General features: G+C 41.8%; 2 pseudogenes; one reads left to right on the top strand and one right to left on the bottom strand.

The window, feature by feature from the left end:
• LOC103330479 (histone acetyltransferase type B catalytic subunit-like) overlaps window positions 1-4114 on the bottom strand; it is a 34193-nt pseudogene extending 30079 nt beyond the window's left edge.
• Window positions 4115-14566: 10452 nt separating this feature from the next.
• Window positions 14567-16007, top strand: part of LOC148916627 (protein ANTAGONIST OF LIKE HETEROCHROMATIN PROTEIN 1-like) — a 47842-nt pseudogene continuing 46401 nt past the window's right edge.

Below are 16007 nucleotides of genomic sequence, written 5' to 3'. Positions count from 1 at the left end.
CAGCAACTCCAGGTTTCTTAAGCTGACCAAACTCTTGGAGGCCTTGGGTGATTTTTGATAACAAGGGTTAATTCGGAGGAAGAGCCTTGTTCTAGTTGTTGTTCTAGTGAAGCAACTTTCGTGGTTCAATTTCTTGAAACAGTCTTTGAAAAATCTTCATTTTCTTGCTGTGGTTCAATTTCTTGAAAAAGTGCTGCAAAATCTTCATTTTCTTGCTTTGTGGTTCCATTTCTTGAAAAAGTGCTGCCAAATCTTCATATTACAGCGCGACAACTTGCGTGGTTGTTCTTGTGGAGCAATGGCTTCAACTAAGGGCTTCAACTTCAGTTTCTTGAAAAACTGATCTGAAATATTCTCGCATTTGTTGATTTGAAAGAATTTCTTCTTGCCTTTGCAATTCTCTTTCCGCATCTTCTGCATGCTCTACATTGGGAACAGCTGCTGGAACTTCATTTCGGGGGTCTTCATTATGATCATCAGCCATGCCTGATAGACTGATAGTGTTGTTTTCTTTCACAATGGTGCTTCTGATAGCAAGAGAAAAAGTGTTTCTTTGGGAGATAAATTTGGTTTGGGAGACTAATTTGGTTCAAGAGAAATGGGAAATGGGAAATGGATTTTCTAGACAGTTCAAGAGATTTCTTGATAATGGAGCCCAAATTACATATTAGTCTCCGGACTAAATCTGTTATAACTAACTAACAACCTGTATAATATACTTTGACTGAAGGAGACTATTACTGACTTGTAAATTTAACCATCTTGCTGGGGTAAAATATATTAATTACAGTAAACATAAGCCAGTTTGAGTTTTAGGCTCTTGGAACATACGTACGAACAATAATGAAACCAAAAGCAATATATCTTTGCCATAATACTCCTAGCAAAATGAACACCTGCAACCTTCATGAATTCCTGCTTCCGAACCAGTCCAAGATCATGACATTAAGTTTTCCAGCCTCCAGTGAGGACATGAATCTTGGTGACCTAAGTCTTGTCAGCCATGTCATAAGTTGTTACATGGATCGAACTTATGAAGGCGCAGTATATCAACACAAGTGCGTACATGTTGAAAGTAATCCAATGGTTCTTCAACTGTGAGGTCATAGACGTTTTCAGATATTGCAACATCATTGAGAACCTCAAGAAGGTATTGTCCATAACCCTTGTGTTGATAAGGAAGCAGTACCAATATCTGCCATCAACAAGCAGGCTTGTTAAAACTCAACAGCACCAAGATTGCACAAAAAATGAAATTTATTTGAACTAGAGCATGCATAAATAGCAACTGATATATACAACGAGCAAACCTGACCAATCCGCAACCGAGAACTATCAGGATAATGGTAAAAACGATATACAGCTGTAAAACCAAGCAACCTATTATAGATTTCCCCCTGCTGATCTGTTTTCCTCTGGATCAGGACATACAACTCCCAGCTTGGATCCACAACATCAAATGGACTGCTACCTAATTCAAAAAACAACAATTGATGTCATATTCTTACACTCCCCCTTCCCATCTTTTCTCCATAAAAGTAAGAAAATAACAGTGTGTTCTCTGATGACGTGAGATAGGTGATAAAATTACCAACAATAAGAAGAACAAGAGGAATCAAGTGATGGTAAAGCTGTCCAGCAGCTGTCTTGCTCACAACCAAGCGAACAACTGAAGTTGGTGTAGTACAGATACTTCCACGCGGCTATACTAGGTTTTTTTCCTAATTTTATTTTAAAAAGCATACAGCCGCTCGGCTATACTCGGGTTTTAAAATATTCTGGTGAATCGGACTTGAACTCATGACTACGAACGTCTAGGCACAGAGCAAGCCCGTTCGAGGTTTTGAGCATGTTCAAAATATTGGCCTAGGCGCTAGGCGGGAGGACACCGACACTAGGGAGTTAGGGGCTAAGCGGATGGCGGATCTAGGCAAGGTGCCTAGGTGGCCATGGTCACAGGCGCGCGGGTCGTGTCCTTTTTTCTTCCAAATGCAGACAGACGAAGCTTGCTGGTGCGAAGGAGCAAAGGTGACATGTATATAGTGTGTGAGGAGGAGGAAAGTGTTGAATCTGTGTCTAATGTTTGAGGATTTTAGTTTTGTTATATGAGCAAGGAAAGAATCGTTTATGAAAAACGGTATATGGAGAAGAGAAAGAGCAGATGAAATGAAGAATGTTCAGTATATTTCTCTTGATGCAAATGAGCACAAACACACACTCAAATACATGACACATACTGCCAAAATAGCTCAGAGCCTAAATTTTAGGTACCAAGGACTCATCTCCAGCCATACATAATCATTGGAGGCTACGATCCTTACACCTAGGCTAGAATTGGTTATCAAGCAAGGTACAGCTGAAAAAGATAGGAATTACAGCTGTAGGAATTTTACCAAAAAGGAAATAAAACTAGCCGTTAGACAGCTAAGCTAACAGCTAATACTAAAACTAGGAAGTTCCCAAGTTCTTCGATTTCTTCATTCTCTTCATTATCAATCTGCAGGATTGTCATCAGAAGCTTGATTTAAGCTTAGTATGCACTTAATTCTCGTGAAAGGTCACATAAAATAAGGAAAGGCATAAGAAATGAGGGGTTTGTTTCGTGTGAAATAAAAGGAAGAGATAGAAAACTGTGTTTCTGTTGTTGAGAGAGTGAGAATTGGGAAGCAAATGAAGAGGGAATGAGAGATTTATAATTCCTGGTGGTCTTGGTTGGGGTAAGATGATTTCTGTTCAAGCCCTGAAGTGAAAGAACCTCCTTTACTGATATTTTCTTTGTCAATAGCTCTTGAAGCTATTGCTTTGTTATGAAGATCTTAATCCTTCTTGTAGCAGCCCTGTCCTTTTCTGTAACATCCACAGATGAAATAATACCTGCACCGATCGCATCACTTGCAATGAACCCAGAAGAGGAATCATATAGTAAACCTTCCCAAGCTTCAGTTTGTAATTAGGAGGGAGAAGCTCTGAGGCTTGCTTTGATACACTAATACCAGAGCCCGAAAAGTTCATCAACATGTCCTTAACAAAAGTTGGTGCCCTGAATTCTAAAACTTTCCCATCTGTCTTCACAACCCTCAAAACTTTCTCCTGCTTGGAGATGACGCAGCACAAGCAAATAAGGTTTCAAACGAAAACCTTGAGTAACAAGGAAACTGGAATCCACCAGAAATTAAGAGAAACTCTCTTTGATTAATTTGATTAAAATCTGAACTTCCAAAAAACGTTAGGCGAACCCGTCTAAATACACAACTCTCAACCCTTGTAACTGCTAGGGGAGTTATTACAAATAAAACTGAACAACAGAATTTATTTTGGGAATTAACTATGTAACTCCGAAACGGAAAAACAGAATTTATTTTGGGAATTAACTATGTAACTCCGAAACGGAAAAACAGAATTATTTTGGAATTAACTATGTAACTCCGAAACGGAAAAACAGAATTTATTTGGAATTAACTTCGAACTTGAATGCAGTTTTGAAAGGCCAAACGACTCACCACGTCCTTTTCTTGCTCAACCGCGATTAAATCGCCATCTGTTCTACATCAGTCCTCTCCACCTCCGAAGAACTCGACCCCGAGTTATGATCTGGATAAAGAACCTCATCTTCACGGAACTCATATAAATCTGCAACATTAAAAATATTGGAAATTCCCATGGAATCCGGTAACTCAATAACATAGGCATTATCATTGATCCGTTTGAGCACTTTGTAAGGACCATATTTCTTCGGTTTAAGCTTGCTGTAAGTGCCAACTGGAAACCTCTCCTTCCTCAGAAATATCATCACAGAATCGCCTTCTTGAAACACTTTAACACGTCGATGCCTATCCGCAGCAGCTTTGTACTTAGCATTTGTTTGCTCAAGTTTCTGCTTGACTTCATCTCGAACGGCTACCACTTCCTCGGCCAAATTTTTCGCTGCCATACTGGTTTGTCGGCCTCTAGGCGCTTTCACCAAATCTACAACATGGTTAGGTATAGCAGTATAAACAATGGAAAATGGAGACTTCCCAGTAGCGCTATGGACTGCACTGTTGTATGCAAACTCCACCTGCGGTAATGCATAATCCCATTGTTTCGGCTTCTCTCCACAGACGCTTCGCACCATATTGCCCAATGTCCGGTTTGTAACCTCGATCAGCCATCGGTTTGGGGATGGGCAGTGCTGCTACGATTCAAAGTAGTCCCAAACAGTCTCCACAAAGTGATCCAAAAATGACTCAAGAACTTGGTGTCACGATCAGATGTAATGGATGTAGGAACCCCATGCAAGCGAACAACCTCCCTGAAAAACAGTTTGGCTATATTTGATGCATCGGCAGTCTTTTTGCAGGCTATGAAATGCGCCATTTTTGAGAACCGATCAACCACCACAAATACAGAGTCCACTCCCCTTTGTGTTCGGGGCAATCCGAGGACAAAATCCATAGCAAGATCCTGCCAAATATCGTTAGGAACTGGTAATGGCATATATAATCCAGTGTTTTGTACCTGCCCCTTCGAAGTTTGACAAATGTAGCACTTGCGCACAATAGTTCCAACATCACGTTTGAGTGTGGCCAGTAAAATCTCTCCTCCAACAATGCAATTGTTTTGTCACGGCCTAGGTGGCCACTTAACCCTCCACCATGCAAGTCCCGAATGAGCTTCTCCCTCAAAGAAGAAACTGGAATACACAACTGGTTGCCTTTGAACAAATAACCTTCATTGAGAAAGTAATCGCCATTGGCTCTTGATTAGTGCACTTAATCCAAATTTCCGAAATCATCGTCACCTGCATATAATTCCTTCGGACATTCAAACCCCACAACTTCTTGAGTCAGTGTGACTAATAATGAAGCTCTCCTACTCAGCGCATCTGCCACACGATTGGTCTTGCCGGAAGTATGCTTGATAACGAACGAAAATTTCTGCAAAAAAGTCATCCATCTAGCATGCATTTTATCAATATTTTTCTGGCTGTTAATATACTTCAACGCTTGATGATCTGTAAACAAAACAAATTCCTTCTGGATAAGATAGTGCTCCCATTGCTTCAAAGCTCGAACAACCGCATAGAACTCTTGGTCATAAGTACTCCACTTTTGACGTGCATCGCTCAACTTTTCAAAAGAACGCATTGGCGCTTGTCTTGTGAGAGCACAGCTCAGACTCCCACACCGCTGGCATCACATTCAACTTCGAAAACTTTCTCAAAGTTTGGAAGAGCTAGAACCGGTGCGGTGCAAAGCTTTTCTTTTATTTCTGCAAAGCTTCTTTCTTGCTCCTCTCCCAATGAACCGGCCCTTCTTCAAACGATTCATGTGATAGGTGCAAACGGTGCTAAAATGCTTCACAAATCTTACGTAAAGGTGGCCAAGCCATGGAAGCTTGAACTTGAAACTGTCTTTGGGTGGCAGTCAAGGATTGCCTTGATCTTCTCGTCATCTACCTGGATACCATTCTCACCAACAACAAAACCCAAGAACAGTAGCTTATTTGTGCAGAAAGTACATTTTTTAAGGTTCACATGACGCAGAGAAGGTAGAGATGGCGAGAGAAGAGATAATAGGAGGCAACTTATTCCGGATAGTGAGTCAGAGTCAGAAGAAGAACTTGAAGAACCACCACCACCGGCTAATAATCCTCGTAATCGTAATCGTAATTACGAGAATTTTGGCGACTATAGGATTAAAGCAGAAATTCCTAACTTTTGGGGAAATCTGAAGATTGAAGACTTCTTGGATTGGCTTGTAGAAGTGGAGAGGTTTTTCGATATTATAGAGGTTCCTGAGCATAAGATGGTGAAGATGGTAGCTTTCCGTCTTAAAGCTACAGCGGCTGTTTGGTGGGATCAATTGCAAAATTTACTGGCAGAGGCAAGGAAAGCAGCGGGTTCGAACATGGCGGAAGATGAAGTCGCTTATGATGGAACGATTCTTGCCCACAGATTATGAGCAGATTCTCTACCGTATGTACCTAGGTCTGTGCGCAAGGCACCCGTTCGAATATACCGAAGAATTCATGCGTTTGGCGAGCGAAACCATTTGACCGAGACTGACAACCAAAAGGTCGCGAGGTACAACAATGGGCTGAAGATTTCCATCCAGGAAAAAATTGGTATGCAGAATATATGGACTTTGCAGGAGGCGATTAACATGGCATTGAAGGCTGAATTGTTGGAGAAGGAGAAACGCCAACCCAACTTCCGCAGGAACACGACTGGAAGCCTCTGAATATACTGCTGGTGCTTCTAGTGGCTCGGAGATAAGGGAAAGCACAGCAGAATCTTGGAGGATCGACAAAACCAGCAATTGGCCAAAACAAAAATTTCAACGAAGGTAGCACGGAATTACAACAGAGGGCAGCCGAAACCAGATCCCGAATCCGTATGCTAAGCCCATGACGGATATATGTTACCGTTGCCAAAAACCAGGGCATCGTTCTAATGTTTGTCCAGAACGGAAGCAGGCCAACTTTATCGAAGAAGCCGATGAAGATGAGGAAAACGATGAAGTCGGAAAAGATGATTATGTAGGGGCTGAATTTGCAGTTGAGGAAGGAATGGAGAAGATTACCTTGGTTTTGCAGAGAGTTCTTTTGGCACCAAAGGAGGAAGGGCAGCGTCATAGTATTTTTCGTTCCCTCTGCTCAATCAAAAACAAGGTATGTGATGTGATCGTCGACAATGGAAGTTGCGAGAATTTCGTGTCAAAGAAATTGGTGGAGTATTTGCAGTTATCTACGGAGCCTCATGTCAGCCCTTACTCACTAGGTTGGGTTAAAAAGGCCCTTCTTCGTGTAGCCGAGACTTGCCGAGTGCCACTTTGTCAATTGGTAAGCATTACAGAGATGAAATATTATGTGATGTTATTGACATGGATGCATGCCATATTTTGTTAGGGCGACCTTGGCAATTTGATGTGGATGCAACTTTCAAGGGACGAGATAATGTAATTATGTTCTCTTGGAACAACCGGAAAATTGCAATGGCAACCACACAGCCCGCATAAAGCAATCTGTTGAGCCCAAGACGAGGAGTTCTAGTTTTCTAACCCTAATTCACAACGAGCAGGAGTTGAACGAGGCTGTCAAAGAAGCGGAGTGTTTTTGTCCCTTGGTGTTGAAGGGTTGTTGAAAATTGGCGGAGGAGAACGTGACATTCCACAAGATGTGCAGCAGATTTTGAATCAATTTCAGGAACTACTTTACGAAAATCTGCCAAACGAGCTGCCTCCTATCACGGGACATCTGACCGAATTGACTTGGTGCACAGCTAGCCTTCCGAATCTGCCCCATGATCGGATGAGCCCCAAGGAGAATGACATCCTGAGAGAGCAGATTGAAGAATTACTGCGGAAAGGATTTATCAGGGAGAGTTTGAGTCCTGCGCAGTTCCTGTTTTGCTGGTTCCAAAGAAAGACAAAACTTGGCGAATGTGTGTTGATAGCCGGGCAATCAACAAGATAACAGTCAAGTCAGTTTCCCATTCCACGGTTAGAAGATATGCTGGACGTTCTTAGCGGCTCAAGGGTGTTTTCTAAGATAGATTTGCGAAGCGGATACCACCAGGTTCGCATACGACACTGGAGACGAATGGAAAACAGCGTTCAAGAGCAAGGACGGATTATTTGAATGGTTGGTGATGCCATTCGGATTGTCAAATGCACCTAGCACTTTCATGCGGCTCATGAATCAGGTTCTTCGACCATTCATTGGTTCTTTTGTCGTTGTTTATTTCGATGACATTTTAATTTATAGTACCACAAAAGAAGAACATCTTGTGCATTTGAGACAAGTTTTAGATGTGTTGAGAGAAAATAAGTTGTATGTGAACCTTAAAAAATGTACTTTCTGCACAAATAAGCTACTGTTCTTGGGTTTTGTTGTTGGTGAGAATGGTATCCAGGTAGATGACGAGAAGATCAAGGCAATCCTTGTGGCCAGCTCCAAAGACAGTTTAAGTTCAAGCTTCCATGGCTTGGCCACCTTTTACTAAGATTTGTGAAGCATTTTAGCACCGTTGCTGCACCTATCACAGAATGTTTGAAGAAGGGCCGGTTCAGCTGGGGAGAGGAGCAAGAAAGAAGCTTTGCAGAAATAAAAGAAAAGCTTTGCACCGCACCGGTTCTAGCTCTTCCAAACTTTGAGAAAGTTTTCGAAGTTGAATGTGATGCCAGCGGTGTGGGAGTGAGTGTGCTCTCACAAGACAAGCGGCCAATTGCGTTCTTTTCTGAAAAGTTGAGCGATGCACGTCAAAAGTGGAGTACTTATGACCAAGAGTTCTATGCGGTTGTTCGAGCTTTGAAGCAATGGGAGCACTATCTTATCCAGAAGGAATTTGTTTTGTTTACAGATCATCAAGCGTTGAAGTATATTAACAGCCAGAAAAATATTGATAAAATGCATGCTAGATGGATGACTTTTTTGCAGAAATTTTCGTTCGTTATCAAGCATACTTCCGGCAAGACCAATCGTGTGGCAGATGCGCTGAGTAGGAGAGCTTCATTATTAGTCACGCTGACTCAAGAAGTTGTGGGGTTTGAATGTCTGAAGGAATTATATGCAGGTGACGATGATTTCCGGGAAATTTGGATTAAGTGCACTAATCAAGAGCCAATGGCAGATTACTTTCTCAATGAAGGTTATTTGTTCAAAGGCAACCAGTTGTGTATTCCAGTTTCTTCTTTGAGGGAGAAGCTCATTCGGGACTTGCATGGTGGAGGGTTAAGTGGCCACCTAGGCCGTGACAAAACAATTGCATTGTTGGAGGAGAGATTTTACTGGCCACAGCTCAAACGTGATGTTGGAACTATTGTGCGCAAGTGCTACATTTGTCAAACTTCGAAGGGGCAGGTACAAAACACTGGATTATATATGCCATTACCAGTTCCTAACGATATTTGGCAGGATCTTGCTATGGATTTTGTCCTCGGATTGCCCCGAACACAAAGGGGAGTGGACTCTGTATTTGTGGTGGTTGATCGGTTCTCAAAAATGGCGCATTTCATAGCCTGCAAAAAGACTGCCGATGCATCAAATATAGCCAAACTGTTTTTCAGGGAGGTTGTTCGCTTGCATGGGGTTCCTACATCCATTACATCTGATCGTGACACCAAGTTCTTGAGTCATTTTTGGATCACTTTGTGGAGACTGTTTGGGACTACTTTGAATCGTAGCAGCCTGCCCATCCCAAACCGATGGCGACTGAGGTTACAAACCGGACATTGGGCAATATGGTGCGAGCGTCTGTGGAGAGAAGCCGAAACAATGGGATTATGCATTACCGCAGGTGGAGTTTGCATACAACAGTGCAGTCCATAGCGCTCTGGGAAGTCTCCATTTTCCATTGTTTATACTGCTATACCTAACCATGTTGTAGATTTGGTGAAACTGCCTAGAGGCCAGCAAACCAGTATGGCAGCGAAAAATTTGGTGAGGAAGTGGTAGCCGTTCGAGATGAAGTCAAGCAGAAACTTGAGCAAACAAATGCTAAGTACAAAGCTGCTGCGGATAGGCATCGACGTGTTAAAGTGTTTCAAGAAGGCGATTCTGTGATGATATTTCTGAGGAAGGAGAGGTTTCCAGTTGGCACTTACAGCAAGCTTAAACCGAAGAAATATGGTCCTTACAAAGTGCTCAAACGGATCAATGATAATGCCTATGTTATTGAGTTACCGGATTCCATGGGAATTTCCAATATTTTTAATGTTGCAGATTTATATGAGTTCCGTGAAGATGAGGTTCTTTATCCAGATCATAACTCGGGGTCGAGTTCTTCGGAGGTGGAGAGGACGATGTAGAACAGATGAGATTTAATCGCGGTTGAGCAAGAAAAGGGACGTGGTGAGTCGTTTGGCCTTTCAAAACTGCATTCGAAGTTCGAAGTTAATTCCAAATAAATTCTGTTTTTCCGTTTCGGAGTTACATAGTTAATTCCCAAAATAAATTCTGTTTTTTTCAGTTTCGGAGTTACGTAGTTAAGTCTCCGAATTAATTCTTTATTCATTTTATTTGTAATAACTCCCTAGCGTTACAAGGGTTGAGAGTTGTGTATTTAGACGGGTTCGTCTAACGTTTTTAGTTCAGATTTTAATCAAATTAATCAAAGAGAGTTTCTCTTAATTTCTGGTGGATTCCAGTTTCCTTGTTACTCAAGGTTTTCGTTTGAAACCTTATTTGCTTGTGCTGCGTCAAGTGGTATCAGAGCGGGTCTCTCCCGTCTTGGTATTCTTGTCTTATCATGGGTGATCGTGAAGCTGATATCCCAGCCCCAATTACTCGAGCGGATCTGGACGCTCAAAACCAACGGATCGACAACCTAACCACCCAATTTGGGGAGATGCGAGAATTGTTGTTGCAAGCTCTTGGTGGCAACCATAGGCCAGGAGGGAGGGATGACGAAAGAAGAGAAGGCAGGGATAATAATCAAAGAGAGTTTCTCTTAATTTCTGGTGGATTCCAGTTTCCTTGTTACTCAAGGTTTCGTTTGAAACCTTATTTGCTTGTGCTGCGTCAAGTGGTATCGAGCAGATGGCAGATTTAATCGCGGTTGAGGCGAAACAAAAATTTCAACGAAGGTAGCAGGGAATTACAACAGAGGGCAGCGGCACTCGGCAAGTCTCAATGAAAGTTGCATCCACATCAAATTGCGAAGGTCGCCCTAACAAAATATGGCATGCATCCATGTCAATAACATCACATAATATTTCATCTCTGTAATGCTTACCAATTGACAGTGGCACTCGGCAAGTCTCAGCTACACGAACCGAAGGGCCTTTTTTAACCCAACCTAGTGAGTAAGGGCTGACATGAGGCTCCGTAGATAGCTGCAAATACTCCACCAATTTCTTTGACACGAAATTCTCGCAACTTCCATTGTCGACGATCACATCACACACCTTGTTTTTGATTGAGCAGAGGGAACGAAAAATACTATGACGCTGCCCTTCCTCCTTTGGTGCCAAAAGAACTCTCTGCAAAACCAAGGTAATCTTCTCCATTCCTTCCTCAACTGCAAATTCAGCCCTTGCATAATCATCTTTCCCGACTTCATCGTTTTCCTCATCTTCATTGGCTTCTTCGATAAAGTTGGCCTGCTTCCGCTCGGACAAACATTAGAACGATGCCCTGGTTTTTGGCAACGGTAACATATGTCCGTCATGGGCTTAGCATACGGATTCGGGACTGGTTTCGGGGCTGCCCTCTGCTGTAATTCCGCCGCTACCTTCGTTGAAATTTTTGTTTTGGCCAATCTGCTGGTTTTGTCGATCCTCCAAGATTCTCGCTGCTGTGCTTTCCCTTATCTCCTGAGCCACTAGAAGCACCAGCAGTATATTCAGAGGCTTCCGTCGTGTTCTGCGGAAGTTGGGTTGGCGTTTCTCCTTCTCCAACAATTCAACCTTCAATGCCATGTTAATCGCCTCCTGCAAAGTCCATATATTCTGCATACCAATTTTTTCCTGGATGGAAATCTTCAGCCCATTGTTGTACCTCGCGACCTTTTGGTTGTCAGTCTCGGTCAAATGGTTTCGCTCACAAACGCATGAATTCTTCGGTATATTCGAAACTGAACGGGTGCCTTGCGCACAGCCTAAGTACATACGGTAGAGAATCTGCTCATAATATGTGGGCAAGAATCGTCCATCATAAGCGACTTCATCTTCCGCCATGTTCGAACCCGCTGCTTTCCTTGCCTCTGCCGTAAATTTTGCAATTGATCCCACCAAACAGCCGCTGTAGCTTTAAGACGGAAAGCTACCATCTTCACCATCTTATGCTCAGGAACCTCCATAATATCGAAAAACCTCTCCACTTCTACAAGCCAATCCAAGAAGTCTTCAATCTTCAGATTTCCCCAAAAGTTAGGAATTTCTGCTTTAATCCGATAATCGCCAAAATTCTCGTAATTACGATTACGATTACGAGGATTATTAGCCGGTGGTGGTGGTTCTTCAAGTTCTTCTTCTGACTCTGACTCACTATCCGGAATAAGTTGCCTCCTATTATCTCTTCTCTCGCCATCTCTACCTTCTCTTCGATTATCATCCCTGCCTTCTCTTCTTTCGTCATCCCTGCCTCCTCGCCTATGGTTGCCACCAAGAGCTTGCAACAACAATTCTCGCATCTCCCCAAATTGGGTGGTTAGGTTGTCGATCCGTTGGTTTTGAGCGTCCAGATCCGCTCGAGTAATTGGGGCTGGGACATCAGCTTCACGATCACCCATGATAAGACAAGAATACCAAGACGGGAGAGACCCGCTCTGATACCACTTGACGCAGCACAAGCAAATAAGGTTTCAAACGAAAACCTTGAGTAACAAGGAAACTGGAATCCACCAGAAATTAAGAGAAACTCTCTTTGATTAATTTGATTAAAATCTGAACTTCCAAAAAACGTTAGACGAACCCGTCTAAATACACAACTCTCAACCCTTGTAACTGCTAGGGGAGTTATTACAAATAAAACTGAACAACAGAATTTATTTTGGGAATTAACTATGTAACTCCGAAACGGAAAAACAGAATTATTTTCGAATTAACTATGTAACTCCGAAACGGAAAAACAGAATTTATTTGGAATTAACTTCGAACTTCGAATGCAGTTTTGAAAGGCCAAACGACTCACCACGTCCCTTTTCTTGCTCAACCGCGATTAAATCGCCATCCGTTCTACATCGGAGAGAACAAAACAGCTGGCCATTTTTCTTCAGAACTAGAGACAAGCTATATATGTGTATATAGTTATAGTTCTAGCTAGTACTGGGATAATGGAGCCGATTGGGAGATATGTGTAGCTCTGAAAAGGTGATCCTATAACTTGCTTCAAAAGAGAGAGAGAGAGAGAGAGAGAGAGAGAGAGAGAAAGGATTTGTAGTTATAACTTATATTAAGTATTGCTGGTGCGAAGGAGCAAACGTGACATGTATAGTGTGTGAGAAGGAGGAAAGGTGACATAAAATAAGGAAAGGCAAAAGTAACGAGGGGTTTGTTTCGTGTGAAATGAAAGGAAGAGATAGAAAACTGTCTTTCTGTTGTTGAGAGAGTGAGAATTGGGAGGCAAATGAAGAGGGAATGAGAGATTTATAATTCCTGGTGGTCTTGGTTAGGGTAAAGAAAAGGAAAAGATAAATTAGTCGTCAAAATGCATGCAGGGAGAGGTCGGTTAGTGGAGGGAGGCGGATTGGCATTGCTCATCCATGCCTTTCTGCTTTATTGATTTCTTTCTGGTACTAAAAGCCTAATGTTACTGTCTAATAAAGTCACATGGAAAATTCTTACATCTTCACCTCTGCAACTACATGCCTATAAACTTTTTGGTTGAAATTTTGTACACCTTATTTTGGAGGCTTGTAGTGTAGATATGCATCATCCTTATGGCTTTGATGATGTCAAAAGAAGCATATTGTTCCAATTCTGGAATGAAGAGGGAGACAGCTTCAACTAGTTTTAGCGTTTTAATTAATTAGTTACTGGCAAAAGAGAGATAAAACAATAATTAAATAAAGGAGGTTAGGTGGGACTTAACTGAGCCCAAGAGAAACATCTCATTTTTGGGGTCTCCACTGAGGGAAGGTCATTATCTGTAATATATGCATCATCCTTATGGCTTTGGAGAGAAAGAAAGATGGAAAAAGAAGTGAAATAAGAAGACAAAGATCCCCTGCTGACACAAAAGCACACCTCTAATGATTAGTTTATTGAAGATGTCTATTTTTGGTAATTAGTTTATTGAAGATGTTGGCTTACAATAAAATAGGTCATTTAAATGAACACCTAACCCAGCAAGCTGGCCCCTAGATTTGGCCTTCTCTCAGTGGTCCATTTTAAACTAGTTGATGTAGTCTCTCTGGCTCTGCTAGATTGAACTGAACTCTTTGAGATGATAAGATAGAGGGCTCTTGGAAGTGAAAACAAAGCTAGCTAGGCTGCAGTGCAGATGCCCTTTTGTTGCTGATGGAGGTAAGAGGTAATTGATCCCATCCCATGAACAACAACTTACAACTTACAAGTTAGAAGTTAGAGAAGGAGACAAATGGAACCATTTAATTCTTTCTATCTGCAGCAGCATAGTGTGTTGTCTGGTCAAAGTGGGGACATAAAAAAACTGGTATTAGTTTTATGCGTGCAGAGAAGAGATCAAAGAAAGATGGCGTGGACCCCATATGTTTATGGAAAGTGGTCACCTTCCCTCCAATTCCATTCTTCTTTTCTTGCTTGCAATTTGCACAGCTGAGGCTTCCCTCTACTCTCTATGTTCTTTGTATATGTCCCTTCAGTTTTGTCTTGGTTGGTTTCAATTTCAAACAAGTTCAATGAATCCAAGCCAACAGTTACATGACTCGCAGCATGAGGAGGGCTAAGACTTGCTTCTTCTTGTTTGACGTTTAAAGAGAGACACACCAGAGACAGACACAGAGAGACGTTTTGCCCCTTCTTTTGGTTGTTGGAGAAATAACAGTATAGCCGGTCGGCTATACTACTTAAATATATTCGAATATTTTAACAGTACGGCCGAAAGTGTACTCTAAATATATATTTTAAAAGTATAGCGGTGCGGCTATACTCGTTAAAAATTGAATATGAAAAAAGGTATGGCCGCGCGGATATACTCGTTAAAACAAAATAAAAATTAGTATAGCCGATCGGCTATACTTTTAAAAAATAAAAAAATAATTAAAAATAATATAGCCGCTCGGCTATAAGCTTTAAAAAATTAAAAATAAATAAAATACAGTATAGCCGGCCGGCTATACTCGTCAAAAAATAAATATAATAAGGGTATAGCCATGGGTCTCAAGTATCAATGGGAGTTGCCTTCGGGGTAGGCCAGTCCATAGTTTCTCAGGTGACTTGGAGATTCATTGAAGCATTGGAAGAACGTGCCAAGCACCATCTCAAGTGGCCTGATTCCAACAGAATGGAAGAAATAAAGTCCAAACTTGAAGAAGCCTTTGGATTGCCCAAATGTTGTGGAGCCATAGATGGTACACTCATCATTATGACCCTTCATACTGTTCAAACATCAGACGATTGGTGTGACTGGAGGACAACTACAGATGCTCTTGTTGCAGGGAATTGTTGACCATGAGATGAGGTTTCTTCACATTGTAACTGGTTGGCCTGGGGGCATGACGGTGTCTAGACTTTTAAAGTGTTCAGGGTTTTTCAAGCTCTGTGAAGGTGGACAGCGTTTCAATGAAAATGTTAAAACTTTATCTGGAGGAGTAGAGATTAGAGAATGCTTAGTTGGTGGGGTTGGCTATCCTCTGCTTCCCTGGTTCATAACTCCTTATGAAAGCAATGGCCTCCCAGCTTCAATTTTGATGTAAATCCGTTAGAGAAGCATCTCACTTCTCTCTATCTGCTAACGATTATTTGAAGGGTTCTCAACTTTTGTACATCAGCATCAAGTCTTTCTAGAATCCTTCTCTTGTTGCCTTCTTGACGGGGCTCTGTAAATCTCTTAGAGATCTCTAATTTGTCCACGCCCAATTCCTTCTCAACCAATGATTTTGAAGAGGAATATTTATTCTTGTGTTCCTTTAAAAGACTTTCTGGCTAGAAGACCATACACGATGGCATTGAAGCACAGAACATAATTGCATTAACTCATGGGTGAGTGTCTAGTTTATGAGATGTGGCGTCTGCAAGCACATGCTTCTCAGGTGCTGTTGTACACTCCTTCAAAGACTATTTAAATGGTATAGCCGTTCGGATATACTATTTTTTTTATTTTTTAAAAAGGCCAAAGATGGCTATACGCTTTATATTTCCCTCCCTGCCTGGCTCGCTTCACCGAATCACTTCCCATCAAAGTCTTCAAGTTCAAGGCCAAAAAAGAGGTGAGCAATTCCTCATTTGAGCAATCATGGCGTCTCCCAAGAAATCAAAGAAAAGCAAGAAAGATAGGAAAATTGAAGAAAAACTTAAGCTTGGTTCCAGTCGAGCCTAAAGCCCCAGACTCTGGCTGGTGGGATAGTTTCTTCAACCCAAGGTTTTTCTTTTCACTAAGCTTAGTCT

The sequence above is a fragment of the Prunus mume genome, linkage group LG5 (assembly GCF_029339155.1).
Source record: "Prunus mume cultivar Tortuosa linkage group LG5, ASM2933915v1, whole genome shotgun sequence".
Classification (NCBI taxonomy): Eukaryota; Viridiplantae; Streptophyta; class Magnoliopsida; order Rosales; family Rosaceae; genus Prunus; species Prunus mume.
Note: the sequence above shows the minus strand (reverse complement) of the source record. Positions and strands in the feature narration are given on the sequence as shown.